Source organism: Carex rostrata, chromosome 6, assembly GCF_964058835.1.
Source record: "Carex rostrata chromosome 6, lpCarRost1.2, whole genome shotgun sequence".
In the NCBI taxonomy this organism is placed as follows: Eukaryota; Viridiplantae; Streptophyta; class Magnoliopsida; order Poales; family Cyperaceae; genus Carex; species Carex rostrata.
In genome coordinates this window covers 13,304,312-13,313,346 of record NC_135923.1, presented here as the reverse complement: position 1 = coordinate 13,313,346, position 9,035 = coordinate 13,304,312, and the positions used below count along the sequence as shown (strand labels likewise).

General features: G+C 33.4%; 1 long non-coding RNA gene across 1 annotated transcript; it reads right to left on the bottom strand.

The window, feature by feature from the left end:
- Window positions 1–3,007: 3,007 nt before the first annotated feature.
- Window positions 3,008–3,455, bottom strand: LOC144556182 (uncharacterized). The gene is made up of 2 exons (XR_013512221.1): window positions 3,325–3,455; window positions 3,008–3,250 (listed from the first exon to the last, which is right to left on the bottom strand). It is a non-coding gene; the product is annotated as an uncharacterized LOC144556182 (long non-coding RNA).
- Window positions 3,456–9,035: the final 5,580 nt, after the last annotated feature.

Genomic DNA, 9,035 nt, shown 5'->3' with positions numbered 1-9,035 from the left:
TCCAAATCGTCGATCCAAACCGTTAGATATTCAATCTATATTAAAATGTGCTTGGAGACCAAATTTTACATTTTTTGAAATTTTTTTGCTATTTATTAAGATGGGTACAAAATCCCTGTTTTTATTAAAATTCTGCACCATTAAAAAACAGCGATTTTGTACCCATCTTAATAAAAAGCAAAAAAATTTCAAAAAATGTAAAATTTGGTCTCCAAGCACATTTTAATATAGATTGAATATCTAACGGTTTGGATCGATGATTTGGACTTTGAAAATGAAAAAAAATAGATGTTGTAACTTTGTTGTAACTTTCAAGTGTTGTAACTTGATCCCTCCTCTATTTAGAATTGACTTTTGACCGATTTTTTTATTTATATCCAAAAAATAAATTAAATTTAAAAAAATAACCAAACCGGCTGTGGAATTTGAAATCTACCCAAACCGGTTAACCGGACCAAATTTCCGGTTAACGGTTAACCGGACCCTTTAAAAGAGTCCGGTTAATCGTTAACCGGAAATTTGGTTTGGGTCCGGTTAATGGTTAACCGGATTCGTTGGTTCGGTTAACCGAACCCGATTTTTTTTTTTTTTTTTACTTTTTTTACTTTTTTTTTAAAACAGAAAATTTTAAATTTTTTTATTTTTCTATTGAAAATATACATGAAAATTCGTATTTAGATTTATCAAATTTACACCAAAAAAATTTGTAAATCAAATATGAAATTTAAAATTATAGAAAAATTTAAATTATATATGAAATTTAAAATAATATGTATATGTATATGTATATGTATATGTATATGTGTATGTGTATGTGTATTTTTCTATAATTTTAAATTTCATATTTGATTTACAAATTTTTTTGGTGTAAATTTGATAAATCTAAATACGAATTTTCATGTATATTTTCAATAGAAAAGTAAAAAAATTTAAAATTTTCTGTTTTAAAAAAAGTAAAAAAAAAAAAAATGGTAACCGTATATTATTTATGTATATGTATATGTGTATGTGTATGTGTATTTTTCTATAATTTTAAATTTCATATTTGATTTACAAATTTTTTTGGTGTAAATTTGATAAATCTAAATACGAATTTTCATGTATATTTTCAATAGAAAAATAAAAAAATTTAAAATTTTCTGTTTTAAAAAAAAGTAAAAAAAAAAAAAAATCGGGAACCGTATATTATTTATGTATATGTATATGTATATGCATGTGTATGTGTATGTGTATTTTTCTATAATTTTAAATTTCATATTTGATTTACAAAATTTTTTGGTGTAAATTTGATAAATCTAAATACGAATTTTCATGTATATTTTCAATAGAAAAATAAAAAAAATTAAAATTTTCTGTTTTAAAAAAAAAGTAAAAAAAAAAAAAACAATCGGGTCCGGTTAACGGTTAACCGAACCAACGAATCCGGTTAACCATTAACCGGACCCAAACCAAATTTCCGGTTAACCATTAACCGGACTCTTTTAAAGGGTCTGGTTAACCTTTAACCGGAAATTTGGTCCGGTTAACGGTTAACCGGTTTGAGTAGATTTCAAATTCCACAGCCGGTTCGGTTATTTTTTTAAATTTAATTTATTTTTTGGATATAAATAAAAAAATCGGGACTTTTGAATCGCGATCAATAACTCATAATCCAAGCATTTTTTTTTCAATAACACATGAAGAAATATATTAATTTTTCTTACAGCCGCGAAAAATTCGACCTGAAAAATGTTGATCCGAGTAATTTGTCGCAGTCTTTCTAATAAATCAAATTAGATTGTATTCCATCTATTTTGAAAGAAATATATTAAATATTTCTAATATTTCAATACGAAAAATAAATAAATTATAAAATTTTATGTTTTGTAAAAAAAAAACACAAAAATCGGTGAGAATCTCACCGTTTGTTTTCTAGAAACTGGTGAGATCGCAAAAGTGAGTAGAATTTTTTTTTTATATAAATAATAATTAATCGTATATAATTTTCACACTGTGAATAAGAGTTAGTTTTACGTAATTTGTAATATTTTACTCTAAATTATATAAAAAATTATGTAGTATATATTTTTTTAAAATAAATAAATATTCGTTGACCCCATCCATTTAATAATGTCTTTCCACCTCTGATCTGATGGATAGAGAAATTGGAGAAAATCAAGATGGATAGAGAGGGAACATATATAGGGTTGCGGCTTGCGAGAGGTTGGTGTTCTGAGCGGAGCGCAACGAATTTGTCGCACCATCTATTTGAAATTCGGATCGTCTGAGCAGAATTCAAACCAATTTATAATAATTTCAAAATTTACGAAATTGTTTCAAAATTCATAGAATTATGAAACAAGTCCGACATCACTGTTCTTGTTTTCTATTAGCGAAATTTTCGAATCTAAACAAGAAGATGATTATCTTGTATATCAGTACAAAGACAAAAAAAAAAAAAAATGCTAATTGTAGAAAGGATGTCATTCCTGAGCCACAAATTTTCTCTCTTTTTAATTATAATGCTGATACCGTGATCTTTTCTCAGCTTTTAATGTTTGCTACAGCTAGTACTGTCGACCTCGGTGCATTATTTCCCGTAACATCAAAAACAGAAAACACATCGGGGTTAATACATGCGAGGAGGAACTTTGATTTTTTTCCTTAAAACAATCGGAAAACGTTAACAAAAATTGAACTGGTCCAAGGAACTTCCCTTTCGTAAAAGGATTGATATACTCCAAGCGGACCCAGCTGAGATGCCGATTTGTTTCTACTATATTCAAACTAATAAATTCTACTTGAACAAAACATAAATTGTACTACAACAAATTTAATAAATTCTACTACAACACAACATAAAATCCCACTACAATAAATTCTCGTCTCACATAACCGCCTCTTGAACGATAAAACTACAATAAAAAATATATATGTTAAAACAATTGTTAATTCTTTGACAAGTAATTAAAAAAAAATACCTTATTGAGTACAGTTTCTCACATCTCTTCTTCTTCTCGCATTCTTCTCGAGGGTTGCTCTGTTGGTCTGGTGACCCCTTTGTCTTCTTTCTAATATATCCATTCACATTTGGATCTGGTTGTGTCGTCTCCTACCCAACTTCACCAACCGATACTCTAGAACTAAGATCGCTCTTTCGTGCACTGGCCAATCACTTTGATTCTCATACACATGAAATTGACCACTCCATGTGTCGATAAGTGTTTGAATATTGTAGTAGTAATTTATGAAGACATTTGGATCCAAGTTCCTATATTATTCACACATTTGTAAGTAACGTCACTGTCAATATAAAGTTATGAAATTATTAGTATATAATTGTACTTTAGACAACACACCGCCATCACATGAACACATGATATTCTGGTAAGCTGAGGCTTCTGGCACGAACATTCCACCTCATGGTTGCTCTTCACAAGGACCTTATACCTGTAGTCTTGTGACGTGCACACCCATCTACTATTCTCTATGTCAATGATAAACATAAATTATATACACATTTGATCTAGATTTTATCATAAAACAACCTCAAATATCTTGTATTTTTTAATATAAAGTGATTAAAATACACCTGAAATCAAGTTACTGCGGTTATTTGGCTTTTCATTGCAGGAAATGATGAAAAATGGCGAAAATACCCCTCAGTGCGGATCAGTGCAGCCGCACTGAGTACTTAACCGCATTGAGTACTTAGCCGCATTTCCAACATCCAAGCGCTGCGCAGGAAATTTTCCTGAGCCTAGTGCGGATGAAGTTCCACCCGCAGTGCGGATGAGCCCAGCCGCACTCAATACTTGGCCGCTTTCAGAAACTTCAGAAAAGCATTATCCACACGCAGTGCGGGTCATCCATCCGCAGTTCCACTCGTACTCAAATAATTCACAGAAGTTAAATAAGGAAACTTAGACTCAGTGCGGGTGATACCAGACGCAGTGCGGATCAGCCATCCGCACTGGACCCGCAGAAAGCCAAATTTACACAGTTTCAACACGGTTTCTATTTTGGCGCTTCATAGACGCATTTTGACAGCCAAATGTGGACAAGGCATCCTGGGAAACAATCCAAATATAGCACCCACTAACTCCACTTCCTAGGCTCTTAATTGGGCATGATCCTTGGCTATAAAAGAGGAGGTTTATTACATCCACAGAGAATCAATCAATTCATCATCTCATTCTCTCTCTCCACACACACAATACTTAGCGATAAATTCTGAAGTAAGGAAAGCTTTCAAGCAAGGAGAAGAAGGGTTTCCTGAGCAAGATTCAGCAAGATAGAGGTTTTTGATTTGTTAAATGAGTGTAATTACTTCTTTTATTTCATTTCTTCTTACTTTGCCAACTTTTTGTAATGGATCTCTCTAAGAGAGAGTAGTTCTCTCTCTAGGGATTTAGGTCAGTGCATGCACTTATTTAATTCTATCTTATTCGGTTATTTATTTTTATTATGATTGTTTTATGGGATTTGATTGTTAATTTCTGTGATTTAATAATTTGTGTTAATTACATAGTTAGTACTTGAATTGTAGTATCCCGTTTTGGATTCGAAACAACCAAAATTGACTGTGATCAATTTGATAGTACCAAACTATGAATGCAAATACCCTAGGTTTAGGTTAAGATTGTAACCAATTTAATCTAAGCTGGAACTATAGAAATTAAGGTTAGGGACTTGGTGAAGAACCTAACCGTGAAGTGAAACTCTAATTAGGACATCTTAAATTGAGTCGGGTATTGGTATCATGAACTTAATTGAGAAGTACCAATATTTGAGGAGAGGAGAGACTAACAAGAGCTTATGGTCTAGGTAGCTAGGGTGGGGGACCTAATTGAGAAGTCCGAATTACCTAGGCACGTTATTAATTTATGAAAGTAACCCTTAATAACATATTAGGTTAGAAACCTCGTCAAATCATACATGAATTCAAACAAATACCGAATTAATAGAGTTAGCAAGGGATTGTAGACCAAAGACCCCTAGATCTCTAAATCTTGAAAGCAAACCAATTCCTTTCTTTTACTTTTATTTACAATTATTGTTTCAAACTCCTTTCTTTTGGGTATTGAACCCAACCTTAGGAATCGTTAGAACAAACCCCCCAATTTACCTTTATTGCACTTTACTTTATTTTATTTTCTGAAATTTATTATTTAAAGTTTAAGCATAGTAATTAAACATACTCCCTGTGGATCGATACCCGACAATATACTATACGGTAGGATTGTATACTTGCAATCTGAACCAAAAAGTGTATTTAGGGATAAAAGGTACATCTAATTGTACTAAAGCTTTTTACCATACCCTTTGGACGTATCAGTCAAATGGGGTCTTTTCACTATGTGAGGTCACCATAAATTATCTATGATGGCCGAATGCAAGCGTTGTCATTTTATTAACCTTCCCAATGTGCTTCGCCAGCTTTTCATGTACACGAGTGAAAAAAAACTGACCTTTTACTTAACATTGCACAACTTTCTCTCTTCTTTCAACAAACCAGTTGACACACATGTAGAACGTTTCTTCAATGATTGCGGCAACTGGTAGCCTACAAGAATTAAAAATTACAATTAAATAAAGAAAACAACAATAAAAATAACATACGAGAATTACAAATTATAAACCTGTGAGAAGTTTTGAAGATATTGTTGAGCGATTCAGAACCGTTGCTAGTGATTATTTCCAACGAGACCCGTCGTCCATATATTGATACACCATCCATGGATTAGACGGTTCTGTTGGGTTTTTCGGATACCACTTTTGGGGTTTCGCGGTAACCAAAACCCTTTTAGGCTTAAGCTGCGGAAAGAACGTAAAACAAAAATTTTTACTTCTAACTCAAGCCATGAATTAAAAGGGATATGCCGGAAAGACCAAAGCAGAGTTCCTTCTGAAGTCTTTCATTGCAAGGACCCTTTTAATCCTTTTTACAGATCTACTCCATGATTGATTTCTAAAACTTTAATCTACTTACAAATTAAATAGATTAATATAACATATTTATACCTTGTTTCCAAATCACAGTTGGAATGCAGACCGAGCGAGTAGAGCCTCACCAGGGAAGGAGTCGACTCGGAGTATCACACGTGTGATACCTCTATCGGTAATCCACCAGGACTAACCGGAGAGCGGTTTATTTCTTCTGCCAGAAATACCATAAACCGCGGAATTATGCAAAAACACTATTCACGGGAATAAGACGAAAACCCGTAATCACGAATTTTCAGTTGCTCAGTTTCATCAATATGCAAAACTGACATACCGCGAAATTCGGTAAAACACTATTCATCAATCCCGTAAATATTCTCCACAACAACCCGCAAGATTATACGTCAACTACGTATAACTTTCTTTTCTCAACCGAAACACTATTTGGGAGAGAAACCGAGAAAGAGAGAAAATACCGATTCGTTTCTGCACGAAAAGATACATGTGAATGTGCATATGTATATATGTGAATATATTTATTTTCTCTCTCTACCCCTCCACCCCTATTTATAGTGTTTTGATTTGGTTGCAAAAGACCAAAATGCCCTCCAAGTTCGGCCTATTTACAAGATATGCCATTGACACCTCATCCTTTTATATGTGAAATGACCAAAATACCCCTTCCACACCCTTCCACATCCTTCTCCATGCTTCTACACATGCAAGGTGGCATAGGTGTGAAATGACCATTTTGCCCTTGTGGATAGGATTGATGACATGTCATCTGGATAGGATCAATGACGTGTCATGCGGATAAGCTCGAATCTGAAAAGACCCGAATGCCCTCGGCCCGAACACAAATAATATTCGTATAATTATTCTGAACAATTATATATATATTTTTCTTTCGGTTATTTGTTTCGGTGTCGATGACGTGTCATCTGGATAGGATCGATGACATGTCATGCGGATAAGGACGAATCTGAAAAGATCCGAATGCCCTCGGCCCGAACACAAATAATATTCGTATAATTATTCTGAATAATTATATATATTTTTCTTGCGGTTGTTGTTTCGGTAATTTATACAATGTGTCCTGCACATTTATAAATTAACCGGTTAACTTTTATACAACGTGTCATACACGTTTATAAATTAACCAATGTTTTTGCTTGTTATTTTTACATAACATTTATAATTTAATTATAACATGTATAATTAATTATAACCATCTTATCATTGATCATAACCAATTTATAATCAATCAAAATAAGATTCTCCGATTAACTCCTATATGGTGTGACCCAATAGGATCTGTGTTATGTTGGTAAATAGAGTTAAAACCGTTTTAACTTCTATAATCATGGGTGGCGTCTGGCAACACATCATGACCATCCAATTACACAGATGATGCTGTACTGTACAATATCACGATCCAGTAAACAATTTACTTGTGTCTGTTCCTCTGTCTCATAGCTATCAGATCAGTTTCAAGGTAGATGTGTGTCATCCTTGCTAACTGAATCTTTTCTTGATCTTGAGCATATTATCAAATATGATTACTCTTGTAATCATACCGCGCGCTGATAATCTTACTCTATCAAGGGGCCCAGTGATGCTATAACTCGTATAGAGATACGAGGGACAAGTAGTATTCTTGGCAGACTATCACTTCCTCAGCTAAGCTATATATATCGAAATGCTACCGTTATGACTGCTTTTTACGGACAGTGTTAGATAACACTCACACATATATATTTCTTAGTGGGAACGATAAATACCTCATACTTTAGAACGTGACACTGAATGAAAAACATAAATGACACGAACACAATTCTATTTAATGTTTTCATTCGGGGTCTGTCAAATACCATGTTCCTAGAACATGTATCTATGTGATTAAAATGACATCTCGTGTCAAATGGTTTGTAAAACTTAACCATCTTTTAATCCACATACTAACCTTATAGCGGTAATTAGTGTTCCTGCTAATTACCTTGGTTAGTGACCTTTTAAGATTAAGAGTATATATCATCTATATTATGGAGTTTCACAATTTCAGTCATGAACTCGAAATGATCCATAAATTCAATAATACTCAAGGCAACAAAATGATATTAATCATCCAATTCATGAACAAAGCTTTATGATAAATTATCGTATTATTGACTTCTAGATTATTACAAACTAACAATCTCCCACTTAAGCTAGGAGTCAATCATCATAGACCCTACTTATATACAAAACTCTATATTCTCTAAGATCTCGTAGATCCTGAGAAAATTTCACAGCCAATCTTCTATGTGTTCCAAACTCATAGAAGCATTAAGCATCTAGTGCTTGGCTTGAGGAAGAGATTTTGTTAGTGGATCAGCTGTGTTGCTGACTGTGTCAACTCTACTTATCTTTACATCACCTTTATATTAATTATATCTTTTATACTTAATTATAGACATCTTATGATGTTTACGATCTTTCGTATTAGGTGATAACGTTGTAGACAAGAAACATATCATTAGTTCTCCTCAAGAACTTAATGATATTCTTTACAGCATTCCAGTGCTTTATGCCTGGACTAGCCTGATATCTACTCGTCACACTCAAAGCGTACGAGACATCAGGGCGAGTGCACAACATGGTGTTTATGATAGAGCCAATAGCCGAAGCGTATGGTACTCTACTCATAGTGCTTTGCTCATCAGTTGTCGAAAGACACTGAGTCTTGCTAAGCTGTGTACCATGATTCATTGGCAGGATTCTCTCTTAGAATCCTGCATGCTGAACCGATTCAGCACTTTGTCAATGTGCGTGCTTTGACTTAATCCTATAAGTCTCTTTGATCTACCTCAGTAGATCTTTATGCCTAGTATATAGACATCCTCGCCCAAGTCCTTCATAGAGAAAACTTTTCTTTAATGAAGACTTGACTAATTGCAATAGAGGAATATCGTTTCCTATTAAGAGTATGTTATCTACATATAAGATTAAGAAAGGCGATGACACTCCCACTAGCTTTTCTGTACACATAAGATTCTTCTTCGCATCTGACGAAGTCAAGCTTTTGACTTCTTCGCCAAATCGAAGATTCCAACTCCGTGATGCATGCTTCA